Source organism: Dipodomys merriami, unplaced genomic scaffold, assembly GCF_024711535.1.
Source record: "Dipodomys merriami isolate MVZ:Mamm:240054 unplaced genomic scaffold, mDipMer1.0.p SCAF_761, whole genome shotgun sequence".
Taxonomy (NCBI): domain Eukaryota; kingdom Metazoa; phylum Chordata; class Mammalia; order Rodentia; family Heteromyidae; genus Dipodomys; species Dipodomys merriami.
In genome coordinates, this window is record NW_027206359.1 from 367501 (window position 1) to 377662 (window position 10162).

General features: G+C 54.4%; 1 pseudogene; it reads right to left on the reverse strand.

Moving 5' to 3' along the window:
- The window catches only part of LOC138818460 (pseudouridine-5'-phosphatase-like), a 6670-nt pseudogene extending 818 nt beyond the window's left edge, over nucleotides 1-5852 (reverse strand).
- Nucleotides 5853-10162: the final 4310 nt, after the last annotated feature.

A 10162-nucleotide genomic window follows, 5' to 3' on the forward strand; every position in this document is an offset into this window, starting at 1 on the left:
GGAGTCTCCCTCCCTGTTCCCCTGGGGCTGTCTGTCCATCCGTCTCTCCATCCATCCATCCGTCTGTGTGATTGTGTGTCTGTCCGTGTCTCTCTGTCTGTCTCTGTGTGTCTGTCTGTCCCTATATCTGTCTGTCTGTGTCTCTGTGGTCGATCTGTCTGGTCTGTTCTGTGTATCTGTCTGTCTGGACTCTTATGTCTGTCTGTCTGTCTCTGTATGTGTGTCTGTCTGTGTCTGGCCAAGTGTCTCTGTGTCTGTCTATCTGTGTGTGTCTGTCTCTGTATCCGTCTGTCTGTCTATATGCCTATTTGTGTGTCTCTGTAGTCTGTCTGTCTGTGTGTCTGTCTGTGTATGTATGTCTATCTCTCTGTCTGTCTATCGGTGTGTGTCTGTCTGTCCGTGTCTCTGTGCTCTGTCTGTCTGTCTGTCTGCCTGGTCTGTGTATCTGTGCGTCTGTCTGTGTCTATCTGTCTGTCTGTGTGTCTATCAGTGTGTCTGTCTGTGTCTCTGTGGTCTGTCTGGTAGGTCTGTGAATCTGTGTGTCTGTCCCGTCTCTTGTGTCTGTCTGTCTGTCTATCTGTCTGGTCTCTGTGTCTGTGTGTCTGTGTGTCTATCTCTCTGTCAGTGTGTCTGTCTGTCTATTGGAGTGTGACTGTCTGTCCGTGTCTCTGTGGTCTGTCTGTCTGTCTATGAGTCTGTCTCTGTGTCTGTGTCTCTATCTGGTTTGTCTGCCTGTCGGTCTGTGTGTCTATCTGCCTGTCTGTCTGTCTGCATGTCTGTCTGGTTTGTCCATGTGTCTATCTGTGTCTCTGTGTCCGTCTCTGCATCTATCTGTGTGTTTCTGTGTCTGGCTGTCTGTCTGTCTGGTCTGTGTATCTGTGTATCCGTCCATGTCTGTCTGTATGTGTGTCTCTCTGTGTGTGGTGTGTGTCTCTCTGTGTGTGGTCCATGCAGTGGACCCGAGGCCCGAGGCCTCGGTTTACCTGGTTGACGGGGGGGGGGGGTTGGATGAGGAGAGAACCTGCGGGTGCAGGCCAGGAAGATGTCCGGAGAACCTGTGGGCGCAGGCCAGGAAGATGTCCGGGGCGGGCTTGCTGGCCTTGACCTCGGGGTCATCACCCAGCACCACGTGGTGAAAGGCACCGAACAGCTCCCGGTGTGCGCTGGTCTTGGCCTGGTAGGACTCAGTCCCTGAGCTGGTGGCCAGGGCGAAGAGGATGCTGTGCTTCTGTATGTGGAGGATCAACTTCTCTGCACCTGGAGACAGAGAGACAGGAGGAGAAGAACTTAGGTCTTTGGTGGCCTAGGGGGGAAATCCACAAATCCATCCATCCACCCATCCATCTATCTATCCATCCATCCATCCACCCACCCATCCATCCACCCATCCATCTATCTATCCATCCATTCATCCATCCATCCATCCATCCATCCATCCACCCATCCACCGATCCATCCACCCATCCATCAATCCATCAATCCATCAATCAATCCATCTACCCAGCCAGCCACCCATCCATCCACTCATCCATCCAGCTACCCATCCATCCATCCATCCATCCATCCATCTACTCATCCATCCACCCACCCACCCATCAACCATCCATCTATCCAGCAAGCCACCCATCCATCCATTCATCCATCCACCCATCCATCCATTCATCCATTCATCCATCCACCCACCCATCCACTCATCTATCCATCCATCCATCCATCCATCCATCCATCCATTGACCCATCCATCAACCCATCCATCCACCCATCCACCCACCCATCCATCCATCAATTCATCCATCCACCCATCCATCCACCATCCATCCATCCATCCATCCACCCATCCATCCATCCACCCACCCATCCATCCATCCATCCATTCATCCACCCATCCATCCATCCATCCATCATCATCATCATCATTCATCATCATCATCATCATCATCATCATCATCATCATCATCATCATCATCATCATCATCATGGTGACCCTGGAAGGATGTGAACTCCGGGCATCATCATCATCATCATCATGGTGACCCAGGGCGTTTCCCAGGGCGACCGGCCGGGCCACATGCACGCACACGCACGCACACACGTGTATGAGCAGATGACATCTTGTCCCGAGCACTGGGCAGCGAGTCCTAGATAGGGTGGTGGAGACGGCACCGCGTTCTAGAAGGTTCTGAATCCAACGGTCATGGCAGATGGACCGGTGAAGTCTAGGATGTACACACAGACAGACAGACAGACAGACAGACAGACACACACACACACACACACACACACAACGGCCCGGGGAAAGGAGATGGTTCTAGAAAGTTTGTCCCTTTTCAGAGTTCTTCACCCAGACAGACAGACTGACAGATGGATAGATGGATGGATAGACAGATGGGTGGATGGATGGACAGACAGACAGAGAGATGGATGGACAGATGGGCGGAAGGATGGACAGACAGACAGACTGATACATGGATAGACAGATAGACAGATGGGTGGATGGATGGACAGACAGACAGACTGATAGCTAGCTAGATGGATGGATCGATGGACAGACAGACAGACTGATACCTAGATAGATGGATGGATGGATGGACAGACAGACTGAAAGATGGATAGATAAAACGGATAGACAGATGGGTGGATGGATGGACAGACAGACAGACTGATAGATGGGTAGATGGATGGATGGACAGACTGACAGATGGATAGATGGATAGACAGATGGGCAGATGGATGGACAGACAGATAGATGGATAGACAGGCAGACTGACAGATGGATAGATGGATAGACAAATGGGTGGATGGATGGACAGACAGACAGATGGATAGATGGATAATAGATGGATAGATGGATGGATGGACAGACAGACAGACTGACAGATGGACAGATGGATGGATAGACAGATGGACAGAAGGATGGACAGACAGGCTGGTAGGTGGATAGACAGACAGACGGATGGATAGATGATAGATAGATACACAGATAAGATACATGAATAGATGGATAGATGGATGGATGGTTGGACAGACAGAGAGATGTATAGATAGACACACAGACAGACAGATAGGTGGATAGATATAGTAGATAGATAGACAGATAGACATGTGGATAGACAGATGGATGGATGGATCCATGAATGGACAGACAGACAGAGAGTAGATAGACAGACACCTGGATAGACAGAGGGATGGATGCATAGATGGACAGACAGACAGATAGACGGATGGGTGGATGGGTGGATAGATGGGTGGATAGAAGGGTGGATGGATGGATGGGGGATGGGTGGGTGGATGGGTGGATGGATGGGTGGGTGGATGGATGTTGATTGAATATGGATGGGATTAACATTTACACACTTGAGTGACTTGGACCCAAGTCCTGATACAATATGGGTGGGATTAACGTTTGCACACTTCAGTGAGTTGGACCCAAGTCCTCATCTGGATGGAGGAGAGATGGAAGGGATTAACATTTGCACAATTGAGTGACGGACCCAACTCATCTCCATGGAGGAAGGAGGGAAGGGATTAACATTTGCACACTTGAATGAGTTGGACCCAAGTCCTGCTGTTGATGGAATATGGAAGGGATTAACATTTGCACAGTTGAGTGACTTGGACCCAAGTGTTCATCTCAATGGAGGATGGATGGATGGGTGGATGGATGGATGGATGGGTGGGTGGATGGATGAGTGGATGGATGGGAGGGTGGATGGATGGATGGATGGGTGGATGGATGGATGGGTGGATAGATGGGTGGATGGGTGGATGGATGGATGGATGGATAGATGGGTGGATGGGTGGATGGATGGATGGGTGGATAGATGGATGGGTGGATGGATGGATAGGTGGACGGATGGGTGGATGGATGGATGGGTGGATCAGAGGGTGGATGGGTGGATGGATGGATGGATGGATGGATGGGTGAATAGATGGGTGGATGGATAGGTGGATGGGTGGGTGGATGGATGGGTGGATGGATGTTGATTAAATATGGGTGGGATTAACATTTTCACACTTGAGTGACTTGGAACCAAGTCCTGACCTCAATGGAGTAGGTCAAGCTCTGTCTCTGTCTCTGTCTGTCTGTCTGTCTGTGTCTTCTTCTGTCTGTCTCTGTCTTTGTCTGTCTCCTCTGTCAGTCTGTCTGTTGGTCTGCGTGTCTCTACCTGTCCATGTCTGTGTCTGTCTGTCTTTGTCTCTCTGTCTCTGTCTGTCTCCTCTGTCAGTCTGTCTGTGTCTCGTTCTCTCTTTCTTTGTCTGTCTGTCTGTGTCTGTCAGTCTACTTCTGTCTCTGTCTTTCTGTCTGTCTGTCTCGTCTGTGTCTGCCTGTTGGTCTGCCTGTCCATGTCTGTCTCACTGTCTGTCTGTCTCTGTCTCATTCTGTCTTTGTCTGTCTCGGTCTGTCTGTCTGTCATCAGTGTACTTCTGACTTCTGTGTCTGTCTGTCTCTTTGTCTCTCTGTTTCTGTCTCCTGTGTTTGTCTGGGTCTCGTTCTGTCTTTCTTTGTCTGCCTGTGTCAGTATCTGTCTGTCTGTGTGTCTGTCTGTCTGTGTCTCTCTGTCATTCTCTGTCTGTCTTTCGTGTCTGTCTGTCATTCTCTGTGTCTGTCTGTCTTTCTCTGTGTCTGTGTCTGTCTCTGCCTATGTCTGTCTGTCCATCTGTCTGTGTCTCTCTCTGTGTCCATCTGTGTGTCTGTCTCTGTCTGTCTTTGTCCCAGTGTCTGTCTGTCTTGCTCTATGTCTGTCCGTCTCTGTCTGTCGGCCTGTGTCTGTCTCTCTCTGTCATTCCCTGTCTGTCTGGCTCTGCCTCTGTCTGTCTGTCTCTCTGTCTGTCATTCTGTGTCTGTCTGTCTATGCCTGCCCATGTCTCTGTCTTCTCTGTGTCTGTCTGTGTCCATCTATCTGTCTGTGTCTCTCTGTGTCCATCTGTGTGTCTGTCTCTGTCCCAGTGTCTGTCTGACTCTGTTTCACTGTCCCTGTGTCTGTCAGTCTGTCTCTGGGAACCGCGCATGCTTGTTGCAGGGCAGCGCAGCCCAATCCCGCGCATGCGCAGATCCGTACCTCACAGAGCCCGGGGAGCACACGCATGCGTGTTCCTGCTCGGCGGGGGGGGGCGGGGGGGGGGAGGGACGGGGCGTGCTGGCTCATGCATGCGCGGTACAGCACGGAGGACCTCCCCCCCCAGGTGGCACGCATGCGCAGTACCAACCAGACCAACCGAGGGAATCCCACGCATGCACGCACCACACGCTCGGCCCAGACGGTGCCGGACGACTCAACCAGTGCGCATGCGCAATGCGGACGGAACCTCGATCCTCCGGAGTCCCCTAGGCACCTCCCGGCGGACTCACGCTGTGCGCATGCGCAACTCGACCCTCCAGGGTCCGCTCTGCGCCTCCCTGCCGATTCAACCTGTGCGCATGCGCCGTGGGTCCACACGCGGGAGGGCAGTGGGAACAAGCAGCCAAGGGACACGCATGCGCAGCGGCGCTCCGCCGGGAGAGCTAGGCCCCTCCCTGCTGACGAACCCTGTGCGCATGCGCATTGGCGCAGGCTGGCTCAGCCCCTCCCAGCTGCCTAACCCTGTGCGTAAGCGCAATGGCGCTCCGCCAGGCCGGCTCAGCCTGTCCCTGCTGAAGAACACTCTGCGCATGCGCAATGGCTCTCCGCTGGGAGCGTTCGGCCCCTTCCCCGCTAACCCTATGTGCATGCGCAGTGGCGCTCCGCCGAGAGCGCGAGCATGCGCGCCCGCGTCTTGGCGCCGGCTGATGACATCGATGCGACGGCGCCGGCGGCCGCGCCCGGAAATACAGCCGTGGCAGGGCCGCGGAGCGTCGCCGCCGCCGCCGCCATGGCCACCACTATGCCGTCCGGATCCGGAAGCGGAAGCGGAAGCGCGCAGGAACCCCGAGGACGCCGACCCGGGCGGCCCCCGGGTCACCTTTGGTGCGTGGAGGCCTCCAGGACGAGGCGCCTTTAAGAGGCGGGGACGCTGGAGGGCGTGGCTTTCTGATGGCGTCGCGGTGGGCGTGGCCTGCAGGGCGTGGAGCTGACAGGAGAGTCAGTGGGGGGCGTGGCCTGGAACAGAGGCCATTGGGCCGCTGGGGTTTGGGGGCGTGGCCTGGAAAGACGCCATTGGGCAGCTGGACGTAATGCCATTGGTCGGCTGGGCTGGGGGGCGTGGCTTGGAAGTAAGGCCATTGGGCCGCTGGGCCTAGGGGGCATGGCCTGGCAGGAACTAGGCTATTGAGGGTCCTGGCTTTGGGGGTATGGCTTGGAAGTAAGGCCATTGGGCGGCTGGTCCTGGAGGGGCGTGGCCTGGCAACAGTGATGCTATTGTGTAGTCTGGCTTTGAGGGCGTGGCCTGGGCATGCTGCCATTGGATGGCTGGCCTGGGGGGCGTGGCCTGGCAGGAACCAGGCCGTTGGGTGCCCTGGCTTTGGGGACTTAGCACCCACCACCTCCCCATGGTGACTCAGGGACTGAGCACCCAGCACCTCTCCATGGTGACCCAGGGCAGGGACTGAGCACCCAGCACCTCCCCATGGTGACCCAAAGTGGGGACTCAGCACCCAGCACCTCACCATAGTGACTCAGGATGGGGACTGAGCACCCAGCACCTCCCCATGGTGACCCAGGATGGGCAATAAGCCCCCAGTACCTGCCCATGGTGACCCAGGACCAAGACTAAGCACCCAGCACCTCCCCATGGTGACCTAGGGCCAGGACTAAGCACCCAGCACCTCCCCATGGTAACCCAGGATGGGGGCTAAGCACCCAGCAACTCCCCATGGTGACCCAGGGCCAGGTCTAAGCACCCAGCACCTCCCCATGGTGACCCAGGGCCAGGACTAAGTACCCAGCACCTCCCCATGATGACTCAGGGGAGGGACTGAGCACCCAGCACCTCCCCATGATTACCCAGGGACTGAGCACCCAGCACCTCCCCATGGTGACCCAATGTGGGGACTAAGCACCCAGTACCTTCCCATAGTGACTCAGGATGGGGACTGAGCACCCAGCACCTCCCCATAGGATTCAGGATGGGGACTGAGCACCTAGCACCTCCCTATGGTGCCCCAGATCCAGGAGTAAGTACCCAGCACTTCCCCATGGTGACCAAGGGCAGGGACTAAGCACCCAGCACCTCCCCATGGTGACCCAGGACCAGGACTAAGCACCCATCACCTCCCCATGGTGACCCAGGGCCAGGACTAAGCACCCAGCATTATCCCATGATGACCCAGGGCTGGGACTAAGCACCTAGCACTATCCCAGGGTGACCCGGGGCCAGGACTAAGCACCCAGCACCTCCCCATGGTGACCCAGAGTGGGGACTAAGCATCCAGCACCTTCCCATAGTGACTCACAATATCCCCCAAGCACCCAGCACCATCCCATAATGACCCAAGACAGGAACTAAGCACCCAGCACCTCCCCAGGATGATCCCCAAGCACCCAGCACCACCCCATAGTAACCCAGGGCTGGGACTAAGCACCCAACACCTCATCATAGTGACCTAGGATGATTCCCAAGCACCCAGCACCATCCCATGACAACCCAGGGCTGGGACTAAGCAACCAGCACCTCCTCAGAGTAACCCAGGACCAGGACTAAGCACCCAGCACCATCCTATGATGACCCAGGGCTGGGACTAAGCACCCAGCACCTCCCCATGGTGACCCAGGGGAGGTACTGAGAACCTAGCACCATCCCATGATGACCCAGGACAGGGACTAAGCAACCAGCACCTCCTCAGAGTAACCCAGAACTGGAACTAAGCACCCAGCACCACCACCTGGGGAACAAGGACTGAGCCTAAGCATTCAGCACCTCTCCATGGAGACCGAGGATAGGAACTAAGCACCCAGCACCTCCCCATGGTGACCCAGGAACGGGACTTCACACCCAGCACCTCCCTACTGTTTACATGAGTCAGGTACCAAGCACCCAGCACCTGCCTATTACTAACTCAGGACAGGTACCAAGCACCCAGCACTTCCCCACAGGGACTCTGGATAATCAGCAAGCACCTAGCACCTCACGTGTGTGTCCTTTCCCTCCCCCTGACCCCATCCCAGGTTCTCCACGTGGCGCGATGACCGCTGGTTGTACAGGATGATGGACTATGTGCCTGGTGGCCAACTCCTCAGCTACCTGTGCGCCCGCCAAGATCCTGTGCGCACTGGCCTACCTGCAGGTGAGCGGACCAGCAATGATGGGGGCCGCCCATCCATCCATCCATCCATCCATCCACCCATCCATCCACCCATCGATCCTCCATCCATCCACCCACCCATCCATCCATCCACTCATCCATCCATCCACCCATCCACCCATCCACTCATCCAGCCACCCATCCACCTATCCATCCATCCACCCATCCATCCACTCATCCACCCATCCACCCATCCATCCATCCATCCATCCACCCACCCATCCATCCACCCATCCATCCACCATCCATCCATCCAGAAAGTTCCAGAAAGTTCTCCCAAGGTTCCAGAAGGTCCCAGAAAGCTCCAGGTTTCAGAATAACTCAGCACATTCCCCAGGCAGGTGATCCCTCCACCCAGACACACCCCAACCCTCCCACCCCCCTTCCTTGGCCCAGGAATGATTTTGGAGGGGAGGGGGGAGGGAAGGAGGGTATTGATGATATTGGTATTGGTGTTGGTATTGATACTGATCCTCTCATGGTCTATTGATGATAGGTTTTCCCAGGGGATCTGTTTGATCTAAGGACTTGAGATGCTTCCAGGACAACCCATGGAAGGTTCCAGAAAGAAGCCAGGGCTGGGGCTGGTTTCTATTTCCTCCCCACCCCCCCATTCTCCCCAACATCTGGGACCCAGTTGCGTTCATCCCTTGGGATTCTCCTCCATGGGAGAAGTTGAGGATGGATGATGACATCACCCTTTCCCATGATCCTTTGCGGTGACTGGTCCAGGGTCCCTTGACTATTCTTGTTGTTGTTGTTGTTGTTGTTGATTTATTATGATGATTAGCTCATGTGCATGGTCTTGTCTTTCCCTTCCCCCCTCCCCAACCAAGCTTCTAGAAGCTTCTGGAACAAATTGCTGATGGATTTCCTGTGTGTGTGTCAGACTCAACCAGAAACCAGCCAATGGCTTCCTCTTCTCAACGCCTGGAAATCTGCCCAACACTTCCTGGAAGGGGGGAGGGGGAGGGGGAATGGAGGAAATGAATAATGAATGAATGAATTCCCTCCTTCCTTCCCTCCTTCCAATCCTTCCTTCCCTCCATCCTTTCTTCCTTCCTTCCCTCCTTCCTTCCTTCCTTCCTTCCTTCCTTCCTTCCTTCCTTCCCTCCTTCCTTCCTTCCTTCCTTCCTTCCTTCCTTCCTTCCTTCCTTCCTCCTTCCTTCCTCCTTCCTTCCCTTCTTCCTTCCTTCCTTCCCTCCTTCCTTCCTTCCTTCCTTCCCTCCTTCCCTCCTTCCTTTCTTCATTCCTTCCCTCCTTCCTTCCTTCCTTCCTTCGTTCCCTCCACTCCTTCCTTCCTTCCTTCCCTCCTTCCTTTATTCCCTCCACTTCTTCCCTCCTTCCTTCCTTCCTTCCCTCCTTCCTTCTTATGTCTTTCTGTCTGTCTCTGTGAGTCTCTGTATTTCTGTCTCTGTCTGTCTCTGTGTCTCTTTCTGTTTTGCAGTCTGTTTGTCTGTCACTCTGTCTCTGTCCATTTGTCTCTATGTCTCTGTGTGTCTGTCTCTGTATCTGTCTGTCTGTCTCTGTCTGTCTGTCTCTGCCTCTGTTCATCTGTCTGTCTGGCTAGCTATGTCTGTCTCTGTCTCTTTCTGTCTCTGTCTGTCTGTCTGTCTGTCTGTCTCTGACTCCATTTTTCTGTCTGTTTCTGTTTGTGTCTGTTCATCTGTCTCTGTGTGTCTGTCTGTCTGTCTCTGTGTTTCTCTGTATTTTTCTGTGTCTGTCTCTGTCTGTTCGTCTGTCGGTCTCTCTGTGTGTCTGTCTGTCTTCATCTGTCTGTCTCTGTGTGTCTCAATCTCTATCTGTCTCTGTCCGTTTGTCTCTCTGTCTATGTCTCACTCTGTATTTGTCTCTGTCTGTCTGTCCATCCGTCTGTCTGTCTCTGACTCCTTTTTTCTCTTTTACCGTTTCTCTGTCTCTATGGTTCTGTCTGTACGTCTGTCT